This window comes from Salmo salar, chromosome ssa15, assembly GCF_905237065.1.
Source record: "Salmo salar chromosome ssa15, Ssal_v3.1, whole genome shotgun sequence".
Lineage (NCBI taxonomy): Eukaryota > Metazoa > Chordata > Actinopteri > Salmoniformes > Salmonidae > Salmo > Salmo salar.
The window spans coordinates 51,469,374-51,484,584 of record NC_059456.1 but is presented as its reverse complement, the minus strand read 5'-3'; the positions used below and the strand labels follow the sequence as shown (position 1 = coordinate 51,484,584).

The following is a 15,211-nucleotide window of genomic DNA, read 5'->3' as shown; positions in this document are numbered from 1 at the left end:
CGTTTTAACATAATTGGTGAAAATAAGCTTCCGGTTATACGACGTCATTAGTGGCTTCCGCTTCCGGTAAGAACAGAAACGTTTAAACGAAGATTGTAGAAAGAAACCATGCACACATTCCACACAGGTTTGTAAAATTGTATGAGTTGCGCTATTCTAACTGTATTTCTATGAAAACGGTGCTTTATATATTTTCACAACACAAGTTGATGGAACTTTTTGGGGTTTGTTTGTGAGTGAGTAGGTAGCTAGTTAGTTAACTATAGGTAAGTATTGGGGCGCCGATTCTGTTACATAAAATGTCTTAATCGGAAGTAAACGGAACGGGGAGGGACCTACCTACCTGAATATTAGTTTGGACTAATCCTTACACCCCAGGGCCTGTGGCTGTGTCTTGCTGGTCGTGTAACATGCTAAAGATGCACAGCCATTTGCAACCTTGTGATATACTCTTGCAAGGACAATTGCTTGTGGTGAAACAAGGTTGCATAAAGTAAAATAAGGAAGCTAAGGCGTGACTTCTGGAGATTCAGGAGTTTCACGTGCGATGTTCCTTGGACAGATTCTCCACGGAGAACCCTGCTTTCCACGGCGGTGACGGAACCACATGTACCCTCACCTTTCTTGAAGCAGGAAGAAAAAGCCATGTGCGGTAACCAGACATTGTTTGCAAGGAGAAGATTTTCCTGTCATGCACTGTCGAGTTGCCACATTCTATCACTAGTATCTGTACATTTGGGATCCAGTCTTTGGCCCTCACCAACTGTTTGTTGGCTGACCCAGCATTGGAATTCAATGACCTTCTTTGTCATACTTTTTATAAACCCTGTGTGTGTGTAGATCATGGTGGGTGTCAGAGCGATCTCTCTCCTGTCCTCCTTTAGGGATCCCTCACAGTGAAGCATGAGGATCAGAGTACAGCTGGACTGTAGAAGTCTCTTTCTCCTACCCAGTCAACAGAAAACACGTTCACACACATCTATGGAAAAGTTTTCCCATACTTCTGTAATCTGGATGAAGACCTAAACCACCCTCTGAAGCTGCTACCAGAGTATGTCTCTGTAGGTGTGTAACCTTTTCTTTTTTGATAGTTACCTCCAGAATTGACTTCAGTTTACTTTTTTGTGTACATTTTCTGAGGGCATCTGAAATCGTCAAGTGTCTAATTTTCTATGCAAATACACATTTTATATGCACATACTGTAGTGTTATGTTCCTCAGCTGTTAATTCAGATCAGAACTGTTTCAGGTAAGATAAACTTTTGCTAATTTTCCTTCAGCCTTTTGCATTGTTTCTGAATAACATACGTTTGAGATTTTCAACAAACAAGAGGCAGGGTCTATATATCTGCATATAAACTCCACCATTTGTTTCTCTGTATAGATATAGTCTACACTTTCAGTCATTCAAACTTATGTGGACACGTGCTCGTCAAACAGCTTATTCCAAAATCATGGAGTTGGTCCCCTCATTGCTGATTTAACAGCCTCCACTCTCCTGGGAAGGCTTTCCACTAGATGTTGAAACATTGCTGTGGGGACCTGCTTCCATTCAGCCACGAGCATTCGTGAGGTCAGGCTCTGGTGTTGGGCGATTAGTCCTGGCTGTGTGCTCAGGTTTTTATATATGTCTTTATATATAAATCTACCTGACAGCAACGGGTGTGGCTGAAATAGCCGAATCCACAAATTTGAAGGGGTGTCCACATACTTTTGTGTGTGTGTGTATAGATTGATATTGTATATGACAGCATTACCAGGTTCAGGTTAATTGCGATTACGCCATAGGCGGGGTTATAACGTCGAGGAGTTCTAGTGTGTTCAGGTTAGATTCTCTGTTTGACACATCACAACTTATTTTTTTATTGATGTGGAACTAAATAACAAGTTATTTCACTACTTTGTTAGACATTGTTAGTCCTGTTCAGCCTGAAAAAATATAATGGCAATGTAAAATGTGGATATTCTTCACGTTAGGGTCTGACATTGCCAAGCTTCCTGATGGCAAGGCAGACGAATGCAAGTCTCTTTGAAACCGAAGAATCTATTGGAGAAGTGAACGGCGACTGAATGTGCTTCAAGCTCATTTTAATAATTTGATAGACCTCTCCTTGTTGATTCCCAAATCTTTTTCCTCAGACATTCAGTTTCCTATCAGTCCTTGGCTTGATTAAATCGTTCTGATATTTTTTTTATCAGATGGTGTTGAAAGAGAAACAATCGCATTCAATAAAATCAAACTTTTTCAATTGAGATTGTATTTTAATAGACTGTGTTATGGATATGCATTCACATTTGTCCTTATTTCATATTTTTGGTGCGTTGCGCCATCACCTGTAGGGCTTGCCTTTCCTTTCCTACTGACTGCACCCTTTACTGCACGGTCGTGTGCAATGTTTTCATATGGATGTTTTGAACGCATTATAGCACATATTTCAGTGTGAACTTTCTCTGCAGTGTCTGTGATAATGCCAGACGAATGGCACATCATCAAACATCTCTCTCAGGTGAGAGGGAAGCTATCCAGAAGACTTTCACCAGGCGGATAAATATGCACTTGGACAGGGTTAGAGTTGAGGCACCCCCTCTGAAACTACACTAACCAACTGTCTAGCCCTCTTGAGTTGTAGTCCTGACATTTTTATATTTGACATTGATGAGCTGAGTAGTGTGTCACTCAGGACCACTGTAGTGAAAAAAATTGATATCAGATGTGGATCAACATATATATATTTTTTTTCACCCAGTGTGCCCTTTATCTGGAGATAGAGGACTTGTTCACAGACATTCAGGGTGGCAGGGTTCTCATGGCTTTACTGGAGGAACTGACAGGGTGTAAACTGGTAAGGACCCATCAGCCCTACTGTGTTGGTGGTCTAATATTGGCCATGTTTCACTGGAGGTGTTCTGATATAGGCCTACTGTACATTGTTTGTTTTGCTGTTACAGTAGCCTATGTTGTTGTGCGTTCCCCACAGTAAACAAATGCAATTTTCGGGTATAGTCATCTGAGTAATGACGGCTTTTATTGCACACCCTGATGGTCTATCCCTTATTTATTGTGCCGGGTTTGTGGTGGAGGTGCGCGACTTTGGGCAGAGCTGGTGCAGTGGCCTGTCCTTCCTGGCTCTGGTTAAGTTGATAGATCCAGGCCTAGTGGACATGAGTGACACTGTCCAGAGAGCCCAAGGAGAATGTAGAGGAAGCCTTCAGGATAGCACGGCATGGCCTGGGGGATCCCACCACTACTGGAGCCTGACACCCTCTAGAGTGAACTCCCTTGTTAATACACAGTGGAAACCATGCATCTGATGAACCCAGTGGCTTTTGCTGCACAACGATGTACTGTATATCATCAGTAGACACAAGTCTCTGCTTTGTAATATCTTGTTTCTTTTTGCTAATGTCACACACACTACTCCAGATGAGCAGTCCATAACCTGTGTCCCAGTTCTTAGAACACTACCCTGGACTGGATGAATGGAATGTCATGTCTAATTGTTCCACACTACGGTATTCTTTCAAATGTTGCTCTACCGACCATTTACATGTATAGAGTAATAGTCTTTACAAGCCTTTGACAAGACAGTGGCTCTTAATAAAAAAAACTAAGGGCTTTCAATTATTTGTTATTTGTTGTTCAATAGAACAATACATCTGACTTTGACATGAGCTGAATCCTGGTCAGAGACAATACGAACCAACCAACACCAGAGACCTTCACCCCCATCAGAGACCACTGTCCCCAACCCTGACCAGACCTCTGATTCCACCAGAAGCCCAGACCTGGATTCTGTCTCTGGTTTAGGAGAGGACCAGGGAGCAACCGCCATGGATGAGGAGGACCTCCAGCCCTGTAGTGGAGACCCAGATAACCCCCTCTCCCCTGGCTGAACACATTTTGTCTGCCCAATCCAGTATCCATTATGACTCTCTCACAACATGGCCCTCAAAGCACCAGAGGGGAGATTGGAATCAGTGTATCAGGAATACTATGATTCACAGGGAGTCAAATGCCCCATTGGGTCTGAGTAAAGATACTTGGAGCTCTGTGAGTGACACTGAGTCAAATGGATTTTTAAATCTCAATCTACCCTCTGCTGACAAGGACGTGTGGATCTGGATGGAGAAGACCGCTGAGGAGCAGACGTACAGCGAGCTCTGTATGGACGAGGACAACTTCTCCCAGAGAAAGGCGTCTACACACTGTCTCAGACGAGGGCGCGTACAGCTATGTTCTGGACCTGAACAAGGAAACTCTGTGGATAAATATCAGGGTTAGAGCCGACAGCGAGCGGCTTGGAGTCAAACCCCCGGTTGGAATTAGATCTGAATCTAACAGAGGTGATACAGTGAAGCTGAATGTGAGCCACAGTGTATAGAGATGTCAGTCACCCTGAGGAATGGTGCTGTTGAGAAGGAAGGAGAAGGGAGCCCAGTCTAAAGACCAGAACACTGAGCTGTATCCAGGAGAGCGTTAACAATGAAGTGGCAAACGGGAATATTTAAATGAAGACGTGAGTGGAGAAGAGACCTTTTTTGAAGAGGTGGTAAAGGAGGTGTATGATGTTGGAGAAGATGGTGACAAACCGCAGGAAACAGTCCCTGAGCAACAGGAAAGCGACAGAGAAATAGATGGATGGCAGAGGTTGGAGAGAGTGGTTGTGGAGGAAGAGGTGAGTGCTGAAGGAGGAGAAAGAAGAGGATACAGCTTTGAGGGAGGGGGGGTGACTTTGGCAAGGAGGAGCAAGAAAACGGCGAAGAGAAAGAAAAAGTTGAGTGAAGATGATTATCTCAGGGAAGAAATTGTACAGGACAGTGACAAGTTGCATGACTGTGTAAAATAAGAATTGAGTGTAGAAGTGGAAAATAAAGAACTTAGAGGAGGTAGAGAAGAGCTCTGAAGAGGTGGAATTGGAAGGGGAGGTTTTGAAGGAGGCTGGACAGGGCAGTAACAAGGAGCAGTGGGAGGGAAAGCACACGGTCCCTAAGCAGGAGAGGCTGGATGTCACAAAAGAAAGACCGAGAAGAAATTGCTAGACATAGATATGGCAGAGGTTGGAGGAAGATGTGAATGCAGAGGATGGCTTTGGAGAATAGGTGGAGAAAGGAGAGGTTGTGAAGAGAGATTATTTTACTTTTATTTAACCTTTATTTAAACTAGGCAAGTCCGCTAAGAACAAATTCTTATTTACAATGACTGCCTACCCTGGCCAAACCCGGACAACGCTGGGCCAATTGTGCGCCGCCCTATTGGACTCCCAATCATGGCCAGATGTCATTCAGCCTGGATTTGAACCAGGGACTGTAGTGACGCCTCTTGCACTGAGATGCAGTGCCTTAGACCGCTGCGCCACTCGGGAGGCTGCTGCGCTGTGAAGTTGAAGGATAAGGAGGTTACAGAGGGAGTGCATCTCAGGGAGGGCACACAAGAAGACAGTACTGAGGATTGGGACACATCCTTCTCATCAACATAGTGACTTCACTCTTCTAGAAAAATTGATTTCTGCAAACAGTGGCAATTCCCAGGCATAAGGGTATGTTCATTCATACAGTGAATATTCTCTACTCTGAACATTACACCAACACTACAATTGTCTCAAGGAATTGCCTTCAGTTAACTCGAGGTAAATTCAATGCTCTGGTTGTCTCCATGTTTCAATCACTTATGTTGGCTGTTTCTCTAGTCTTTCAGCGATGGTGTTATTTCTAGGAATGTGGTGCCCCCTTGTGGTGCGATGTCAGAGCTGGAGCTGCTGCTGCTGGTTCTGTGGATTCTTCTTTACTGTCTCTTCATCCTCACCATCTGAACTTCTGTTCTACAGACACCTCAGACTCAATTAAATCATGGTTACACTGAATATAAGTTTGACAAAGTTCCCAGTTTAAGGTACATGCCTATGAACTCAACAAATTGAGAGAGCTGTCCAGTTTAGGACCTCATTTAGGGATGCAGGATGTCTGAGATGTCTTTCTCTAATCTAGACCTCTTAATAAAATGAGTTCAACAAAGCAACCTCAGTCCAACTGAACTAAGTTAATTACACTAGTGCTTTCTTAGCCACAAGATGGCAACATAAGGCCAGGTAAGCAGTCTCTCAGATTGGTTCCAGTGCTGTAACCCTGGTAACAAACTGACTGCCAGGTAGTTAATTAGCATGGGTATCATTGAGTTCAAGCAAGCAGTGATTAATAAGCACATTGACATTTCAGCAGACGTACTAGTATTAACAAGCTTCGTCAGAAGCCGCAAACACATTCAAATAATGAGCTGAACATTGGGGGTAAATTGAAAAAGAAAACTTTGATCATAACATTACTTTTATATCTTCTGTGGACATAAGCATGCCATGAATGTGTGTATATATATATATATATTAGAAAAATAATGGGTATATATTAGAAAAATAATGGGTATATGCTCCATTGTCCACAGTCAAAATACAGTAAATGGTTAATGACAGATGTTCATACTTTGGATAAACACATTTATTTGGCTGGTAGTTTGCGTATGAGGTCAGTGCAGCAGAGGGTCTACCACTAAAGGGAATGTTACATAAAACAAAGTAAAAAAAAAGTTTCTCAGCTCATCTCTGTGTGTAAACAGCAAACACACAGCAGGCAGCGATGAGAAGGGGCCATCTGGGGAATGAGTGTCTCTCTGCTACCCACTCACCATGTGTTAATGTTAAGTGTTAGTAATGAACAGCATAACAGTGCTATCTGGGCTCTTAGGCATACTATTCAGTGCCTTGGCAGCACTGCTAAAGAACCCTCCCAGAGGACCGCCAGGGGCGGAGAGGAGGGCCAGGGCCCCCAGCAGCAGCAGCAGCTGGACACAATGCTGCCTTGGCCTTCAGCCCCTACCATGACCTTGCCAGCAGCCGGCTGGGCCACAGCCTCCGCCCTGGGTCTTCTCTCCAGGGTCTCTGGCACTTTCACCCGGACCGAGCTGCTCACAACCTTGGGGTTGGGGCACACGACCGAGGAGCGGGGAGAGGCTATGCTGTCTGCCCTCACACCGCTGGAGGAAGGTGGGTGAGGTGGGGCTCAGCTGATGGTGTGGATTGGCCTGCACGTGGACAGGAAGCCAAAACCAGACTACCAGAAGTTACTCAAGAATCTTATTGCCCAACCCCAGAAGGCCATGGCCAGCGTTAACAACACAGCACTGGATACGCTGGTCAGAAACCTGAAGCTATAGTCACGATGGCTCAGACAAACTAATTCTGATCAACCTTGTACATTTTAAAAGTATAATGTGCTGACCTGTTGCACCCTCGACAACCACTGTGATTAATATTATTTGACCATGCTGGTCATTTATGAACATTTGAACATCTTGGCCATGTTCTGTTATAATCTCCACCGGCACAGCCAGAAGAGGACTGGCCACCCCTCACAGCCTGGTTCCTCTCTAGGTTTCTTCCTAGGGTTTGGCCTTTCTAGGGAGTTTTTTTCCTAGCCATCGTGCTTCTACACCTGCATTGCTTGCTGTTTGGGGTTTTAGGCTGGGTTTCTGTACAGCACTTTGAGATATCAGCTGATGTAAGAAGGGCTATATAAATACATTTGATCCGATTAATTATTCTCTTTGTCAAATTAGTTCTGAGCACAGTAAATCATGTAATCTTTATCTTTAGTGTAGACCAGTGGTTCCCAACCTTTTTTGGTTACCGTACCACCAACTGAATTTTGCTCTGCCCAGAGTACCCCTGAAATACCCTCTTGTGCATTTTACCAGTAACCTTATGGACTCATGAGTTTTCAAGTATCCACTGTGGATAGGCCCATGTACCCCCAGGGGTCCTAGTACCCCTGGTTGGGAACCACTGGTGTGACCTACAGTATATGACATAAACCTATCAAGATATTATGAAAGTACTATGTTTGTAATTGAATGACAGGGTAGGAAAGTGTCATCTACAGTGCATTTGATATTTGCAATTCCCTACAGGTAAGTGGGAGCGTCCATTCGACAGGCGTCACACCGTCAATGGCGTTTCCACGTGAACGGGTCGTCGAGTGTGAAAGTTCCCATGATGTTCCGTGAAGTCTACAGAGCTGAGGAAGCTGTATGATGCTAACTGTTCCACCACAGTGCTGTGGCTATCCTACTCCTCCTTCCTCCCCTGACCCCCTCCACCAGGCCTCCCCAGGCTGGCCTCCCTCCTGCTGCCCAAGGGAGAGGTTCAGCTCCTGGAGGGGTGTCTCTCTGCAGCCAGGATGGACTTTTGGCTCCAACCTGAATCCTGGGTACACTGGCCTCGACTCTCCTCAAAGGAGGGAGCAAGTGGGTGTATGTTTGTTCGAGTGTGTGGGTGAATGGGTGTCTCTGTTTGTGTGGGCAGGTGGATGGATTTGTGTATGTGTTTCTGTGTGTGTAAATGTGCACGTGAATGCGTGGGTTTGAATTGTGGGTGTGTGTTTGTTGGTGGGTGTATATTGATTGATGGTGTGCTGTGTTCAGGGACCTTTTCTACAGACCCACTCGTGTCACGAGGTGCGTGTTGTTTAGCAGAATGATGAATTGTGCTGAGCTGATCCCGAGTCAGCAATAATTACTTATTTCTGCTTCAGTAAGCGTCAAGTCGCCTACCACATGGGCTCATGCAATAACAAGACAGCTTTCTAAACACAATCCATTAACACATTGATTGGTATTTTTACACAGCCAGTTATAAATCCGCTTCCCAAAGTTCCTCATGAAGAAATGCTGCAGTTTGTGAAGTCTACTGAAAGCGTTTGGGGTATCAGCTGACTTCTCTGGGGTTTCTTTAAAGAATTCCCTGAAACTCATTCAGGTAGGAGGATAACTGGAAAGCTTTGACGTGACAATACATAAAGATTGTTATAGTTGGAAAAAACTGCTTATTTGCTATTTAATCAGGATAAGGAATTCTTACAACCAACAAAGTTCTGCTTAGTACAAGTGTATCAGAAAGTATTTGGGGCAGAGATTAGACTTTCCCTCAGTTTGTATTTGTATTTATTATGCTGCCAAGGCAGCAGCTACTCTTCCTGGGGTCCAGCAAAATTAAGGCATTTATACTATTTCTGAAACATTACAATACATTTACAGATTTCACAACACACTGTGTGCCCTCAAGCCCCTACTCCACCACTACCACATATCTACAATACAAAATCCACGTGTACGTGTGTGTGTGTGTGTATGCATGTGTCTGTGCCTATTTGTGTTGACCTCTTGCACCAAATCTTCTCAGCACATCTCTCTCCCCCCCTCTCTCTCTGGGCTCCAGAGGTGGATGAGACTGAGTCAGAGGGGGAGGGGAGTTTGGACATCGCCCTGGACTTCTATGTCCCTTCCAGGATTACTTTCGACAGGCCATTTATGCTTATAGTGTATGATGAGCTCACAGGCCTCATCCTGCTCATAGGGACAATCATGGACCCGACAGAAATATAACATCCTCAGTATTTTGTGTCACTCATACCATTGTTTGTGTCCGTTTGGTGATCATAAGATGAAGAATTATTTTCAGATCATGGAAAATTGTCTTTTTGCTTTTGAATATGTACCCTGTGATATAAACTTGAGAAATGTTGCATCGGAAACTATATTTGTGGACTGTCTGTGCCTTTGAAATGGATACTTTGAAGCGTATGTTTTGATCATTAAAATCGGATTTAGAAACCACCTGCTTGTTTGCGTTTTGTAGATTTCCATAATGATGGGATGAAAGGGCATTTGTTAAAGAACTGGTAAGAATGTACTCGTTCTGCTTTAGTTTTGGTTTTGCTTGAATATTTTAGATAAACTTTCTTCTGTTAATAAAATAGTTTCATGTTATATACAGGTTAGGGCTGACTTTTATTACGTTACAATTTCACAATTAAATTGTTTTACAATTAGGATGAAAGAACACTACACAAACTAAATCACCAGTCAATATCAGATTCAATCATTTCATTGATTGACAATCATTTCAATGACAGAGCCAGCATAGAATTGAGCGTCATCCTGTCCTTAGGCATCGCGTTTAGAATAAAAAGGTGCTATATACTCAGTGCAGAAAACATTAAGAACACCTGCTCTTTCCATGACAGACTGACCAGGTGAATCCGGGTGAAAGCTTTGATCCCTTACTGATGTCACTTGTTAAATCCACTTCAGGGTCAGCATCCCTGTGGAACGCTTTCGACAGCTTGTAGAGTCCGTGCCCCGACGAACTGAGGCAGTTCTGATGTCCCTGTAGGAGAACCCTTTGAAGAACCTTGATTGGTTCCATGTAGAACCCATTCTACAGAGGGTTCTACATGGAACCCAAAATGGTTCTACCTCAAACCAAAAATTATTCTACCTTGAACAAAATAGGGTTTTCCTATGGGGACAGGCGAAGAACCCTTTTGGAACCCTTTTTTTCAAAGAGTGTACATTACAAGCTGGAGTTCACTTTTAGAATCAAACATTTCACAAAGACACACACAGAGACAATACTCTGAGTTGGAATGAGATTACATTTTTCCATGCTGGAGTCCTACAGATTACATTGTGATATTTCATACTCGGGGAGATGAAAATGATGAATAGAATAGAGCAAGATGAATCAGACAGCAGATCCCTCATGAGTGGCAGGAATATGTTGGCTCAATAATCTGTTCCCAGCTTTCAACAGTGACAGATCACCATCATAAGCCAATCGGTGGATCCAATATGGAGTTTAGTTGTACAGCTACAGGTCTACAGGAGTGGAATGTCATAAAACATTGTGGAGATGGTAAAGTATTTATTGTAGTTCTGCTTTCTGAAATGACAGGACTTCTACAAACAAAGAACAACCTAGAATAATTAAGTAATTCAGCTTTTTTGTGTGATGCAGGGAAAGAATGACAGACTTGTTGATGTTGCACCTCTTCAATTGTTTTGAGTTATTTTGAAGGCACTAAGAATACTGGAACATCTGTAAAACCCTGCAGTGCTTTTCTCAAGAGGGATGAGCCATGCTCCATCATAATGTAAGCTAGTCAGCCTGGCCAGGTGAATCTCCTGTTCAGCCAGGTCAGTGAGTGGGTCTGGTAAATCATTTATTAAATGTGACCAGCTGATCCTCTCAGGACCATAAATTGACAGAGTTGCTGCCAAACTGTCTCTGGCAAAGAGGACATTGAAGGTAAGCACTTTTTGTCACTGCATTTAAAAAAAAGTTTTGAAAGTGTTTGATTATATCATAGTTGAGTTATGATAGTTAGCAGTACCTAGTTATAATAGGCATTAACTGCTAAATCTGGGAGAATGAGTAGGTGTTTGCGAGGTGAAATGGTAATACAAGTGTATCTAATTCTATGCCCAGGAGATGTTCCTATGTTAGGCTAAAATGAACATATGCAGTACTGTATATCTTATCAGTGCTGAGTTCCTTCACTCTTTTAGCCATGCCATGAGGTTTGTTAGTTGTTAACCAGGGTTTGAAAATGACTGAGATGATAAAGGTACTAGAGTATGGTAACGCTTTACTTAAAGGGCAATGCCGCCACTTTTCAACCTCATTACCTCCAGTGTAATACCAGTGTTCATATATGTGAAATCAGCGCATTTCTAAGTTTAGTAGAACATTTTTTAAGCTACAAAGTTTTACCCAATGACATCATCTAAAGTTGAAACATTTTAAAAACAGTGATCTTCAAACACTGATATTCGCGGTGATGTGGGGACCAAGAAAATAACGTCCCTCTGGCCAGGAACTCGTTGCAGGTTTTTGAAAATCCGTTTTTAAATCCTTTAATCCTACACTGTGATGTCACAGAAGCATTTTTAGGACCTTTCTTGTCTTTTTAACCACAGATAATAGAAATGCACCGTTTTCACATACAGTGGGGGAAAAAAGTATTTGATCCCCTGCTGATTTTGTACGTTTGCCCACTTACGAAGAAATTATCAGTCTATAATTTTAATGGTAGGTTTATTTGAACAGTGAGAGACAGAATAACAACAAAAAAATCCAGAAAAACGTATGTCAAAAATGTTATAAAATGATTTGCATTTTAATGAGGGAAATAAGTATTTGACCCCTCTGCAAAACATGACTTAATACTTGGTGGCAAAACCCTTGTTGGCAATCACAGAGGTCAGCGGTTTCTTGTAGTTGGCCACCAGGTTTGCACACATCTCAGGAGGGATTTTGTCCCACTCCTCTTTGGAGATCTTCTCCAAGTCATTAAGGTTTTGAGGCTGACGTTTGGCAACTCGAACCTTCAGCTCCCTCCACAGATTTTCTATGGGATTAAGGTCTGGAGACTGGCTAGGCCACACTAGGACCTTAATGTGCTTCTTCTTGAGCCACTCCTTTGTTGCCTTGGCCGTGTGTTTTGGATCATTGTCATTCTGGAATACCCATCCACGACCCATTTTCAATGCCCTGGCTGAGAGAAGGAGGTTCTCACCCAAGATTTGACAGTACATGGCCCCGTCAAATGATGCGGTGAAGTTGTCCTGTCCCCTTAGCAGAAAAACACCCCCAAAGCATAATGTTTCCCCCTCCATGTTTGACGGTGGAGATGGTGTTCTTGGGGTCATAGGCAGGATTCCTCCTCCAAACACGGCGAGTTGAGTTGATGTCAAAGAGCTCCATTTTGGTCTCATCTGACCACAACACTTTCACCAGTTGTCCTCTGAGTCATTCAGATGTTCATTGGCAAACTTCAGACGGGCATGTATATGTATTCTTGAGCAGGGGGACCTTGCGGGCGCTGCAGGATTTCAGTCCTTCACGGCGTAGTGTGTTACCAATTGTTTTCTTGGTGACTATGGTCCCAGCTGCCTTGAGATCATTGACAAGATCCTCCCGTGTAGTTCTGGGCTGATTCCTCACCGTTCTCATGATCATTGCAACCCCACGAGGTGAGATCTTGCATGGAGCCCCAGGCCGAGGGATATTGACAGTTCTTTTGTGTTTCTTCCATTTGCGAATAATCGCACCAAATGTTGTCACCTTCTCACCAAGCTGCTTGGCAATGGTCTTGTAGCCCATTCCAGCCTTGTGTAGGTCTACAATCTTGTCCCTGACATCCTTGGATAGCTCTTTGGTCTTGGCCATGGTGGAGAGTTTGGAATCTGATTGATTGATTGTTTCTGTGGACAGGTGTGTTTTTTACAGGTAACAAGCTGCGGTTAGGAGCACTCCCTTTAAGAGTGTGCTCCTAATCTCAGCTCGTTACCTGTATAAAGGACACCTGGGAGCCAGAAATCTTTCTGGTTGAGAGGGGGTCAAATACTTATTTCCCTCATTAAAATGCTAATCAATTTATAACATTTTTGACATGCGTTTATCTGGATATTTTTGTTGTTATTCTGTCTCTCACTGTTCAAATAAACCTACCATTAAAATTATAGACTGATCCTTTCTTCATCAGTGGGCAAACGTACAATATCAGCAGGGGATCAAATACTTTCCCCCCCACTGTATGTAGAAAGATGGTGCTAGAGATAATGAATATAGGGTAGAGTAGTGGCAGAATTGCCCTTTAAAGTACATTACATGACCAAAAGTATGTGGACACCTGCTCATCGAACATCTCATTCCAAAATCATGGGCATTAATATGGAGTTGATGCCCAATTTGCTGTTATAACAGCCTCCACTCTTCTGGGAAGGCTTTCCACTAGATGTTTTCTGCGGGGACCTGCTTCCATTCCGCCATAAGAACATTGGTGAGGTCGGGCGATAAGGCCTGGCTCCCAGTTGGTGTTCCAATACATCCCAAAGGTATTCGATGGGGTTGAGGTCAGGGCTCTGTGCAGGCCAGTCAAGTTCTTCCACTCCGATCGTGACAAACATTTTCTGTATGGACCTCGCTTTGTGCATGGGGCATTGTCATGCTGAAACAGGAAAGGGCCTTCCCAAACTGTTGCAAATAAGTTGGAAGCACAGAATCGTCTAGAATGTCATTGTGTTGTCATGACGTTGCCCTATTGGGTGAGGTTTCTGACCCCCCCCATAAATACCTTTCCCCCTTCTCTCTCCACTCTACAGAATGAACTCTTGGAAAGCCCTTTGTCACCACAGAGAAATTATGGTAACATCAAAAGTTTGGGGAATGGAACAATATTTCCCTTTCTCAACCAGTTGAAAGTGTATGTTGGTACTTAAAGAATATGATGTCAGATCAGTTGTTGTCTGGGACATTATATTACATTTACATTTACATTTAAGTCATTTAGCAGACGCTCTTATCCAGAGCGACTTACAAAATGGTGCATTCACCTTATGATATCCAGTGGAACAACCACTTTACAATAGTGCATCTAAATCTTTTAAGGGGGGGGTAGAAGGATTACTTTATCCTATCCTAGGTATTCCTTAAAGAGGTGGGGTTTCAGGTGTCTCCGGAAGGTGGTGATTGACTCCGCTGTCCTGGCGTCGTGAGGGAGCTTGTTCCACCATTGGGGTGCCAGAGCAGCGAACAGTTTTGACTGGGCTCAGCAGGAACTGTGCTTCCTCAGAGGTAGGGGGGCCAGCAGGCCAGTGGTGGATGAACGCAGTGCCCTTGTTTGGGTGTAGGGCCTGATCAGAGCCTGAAGGTATGGAGGTGCCGTTCCCTTCACAGCTCCGTAGGCAATCACCATGGTCTTGTAGCGGATGCGAGCTTCAACTGGAAGCCAGTGGAGAGAGCGGAGGAGCGGGGTGACGTGAGAGAACTTGGGAAGGTTGAACACCAGACGGGCTGCGGCGTTCTGGATGAGTTGTAGGGGTTTAATGGCACAGGCAGGGAGCCCAGCCAACAGCGAGTTGCAGTAATCCAGACGGGAGATGACAAGTGCCTGGATTAGGACCTGCGCCGCTTCCTGTGTGAGGCAGGGTCGTACTCTGCGAATGTTGTAGAGCATGAACCTACAGGATCGGGTCACCGCCTTGATGTTAGTGGAGAACGACAGGGTGTTGTCCAGGATCACGCCAAGGTTCTTAGCACTCTGGGAGGAGGACACAAGGGAGTTGTCAACCGTGATGGCGAGATCATGGAACGGGCAGTCCTTCCCCGGGAGGAAGAGCAGCTCCGTCTTGCCGAGGTTCAGCTTGAGCTGGTGATCCGTCATCCACACTGATATGTCTGACAGACATGCAGAGATGCGATTCACCGCCTGGTTATCAGAAGGGGGAAAGGAGAAGATTAATTGTGTGTCGTCTGCATAGCAATGATAGGAGAGACCATGTGAGGATATGACAGAGCCAAGTGACTTGGTGTATAGCGAG

At 44.0% G+C, this 15,211-nt stretch overlaps 1 long non-coding RNA gene and 1 other non-coding gene across 2 annotated transcripts; both read left to right on the top strand.

Moving 5' to 3' along the window:
* Positions 1-31: 31 nt before the first annotated feature.
* LOC106571613 (uncharacterized) lies at positions 32-9,661 on the top strand. Its single transcript, XR_001320955.2, has 3 exons — positions 32-127; positions 885-1,065; positions 7,958-9,661. It is a non-coding gene; the product is annotated as an uncharacterized lncRNA (long non-coding RNA).
* On the top strand, positions 429-715 carry LOC123727582 (small Cajal body-specific RNA 13). Its single transcript, XR_006759576.1, has one exon.
* Positions 9,662-15,211: the final 5,550 nt, after the last annotated feature.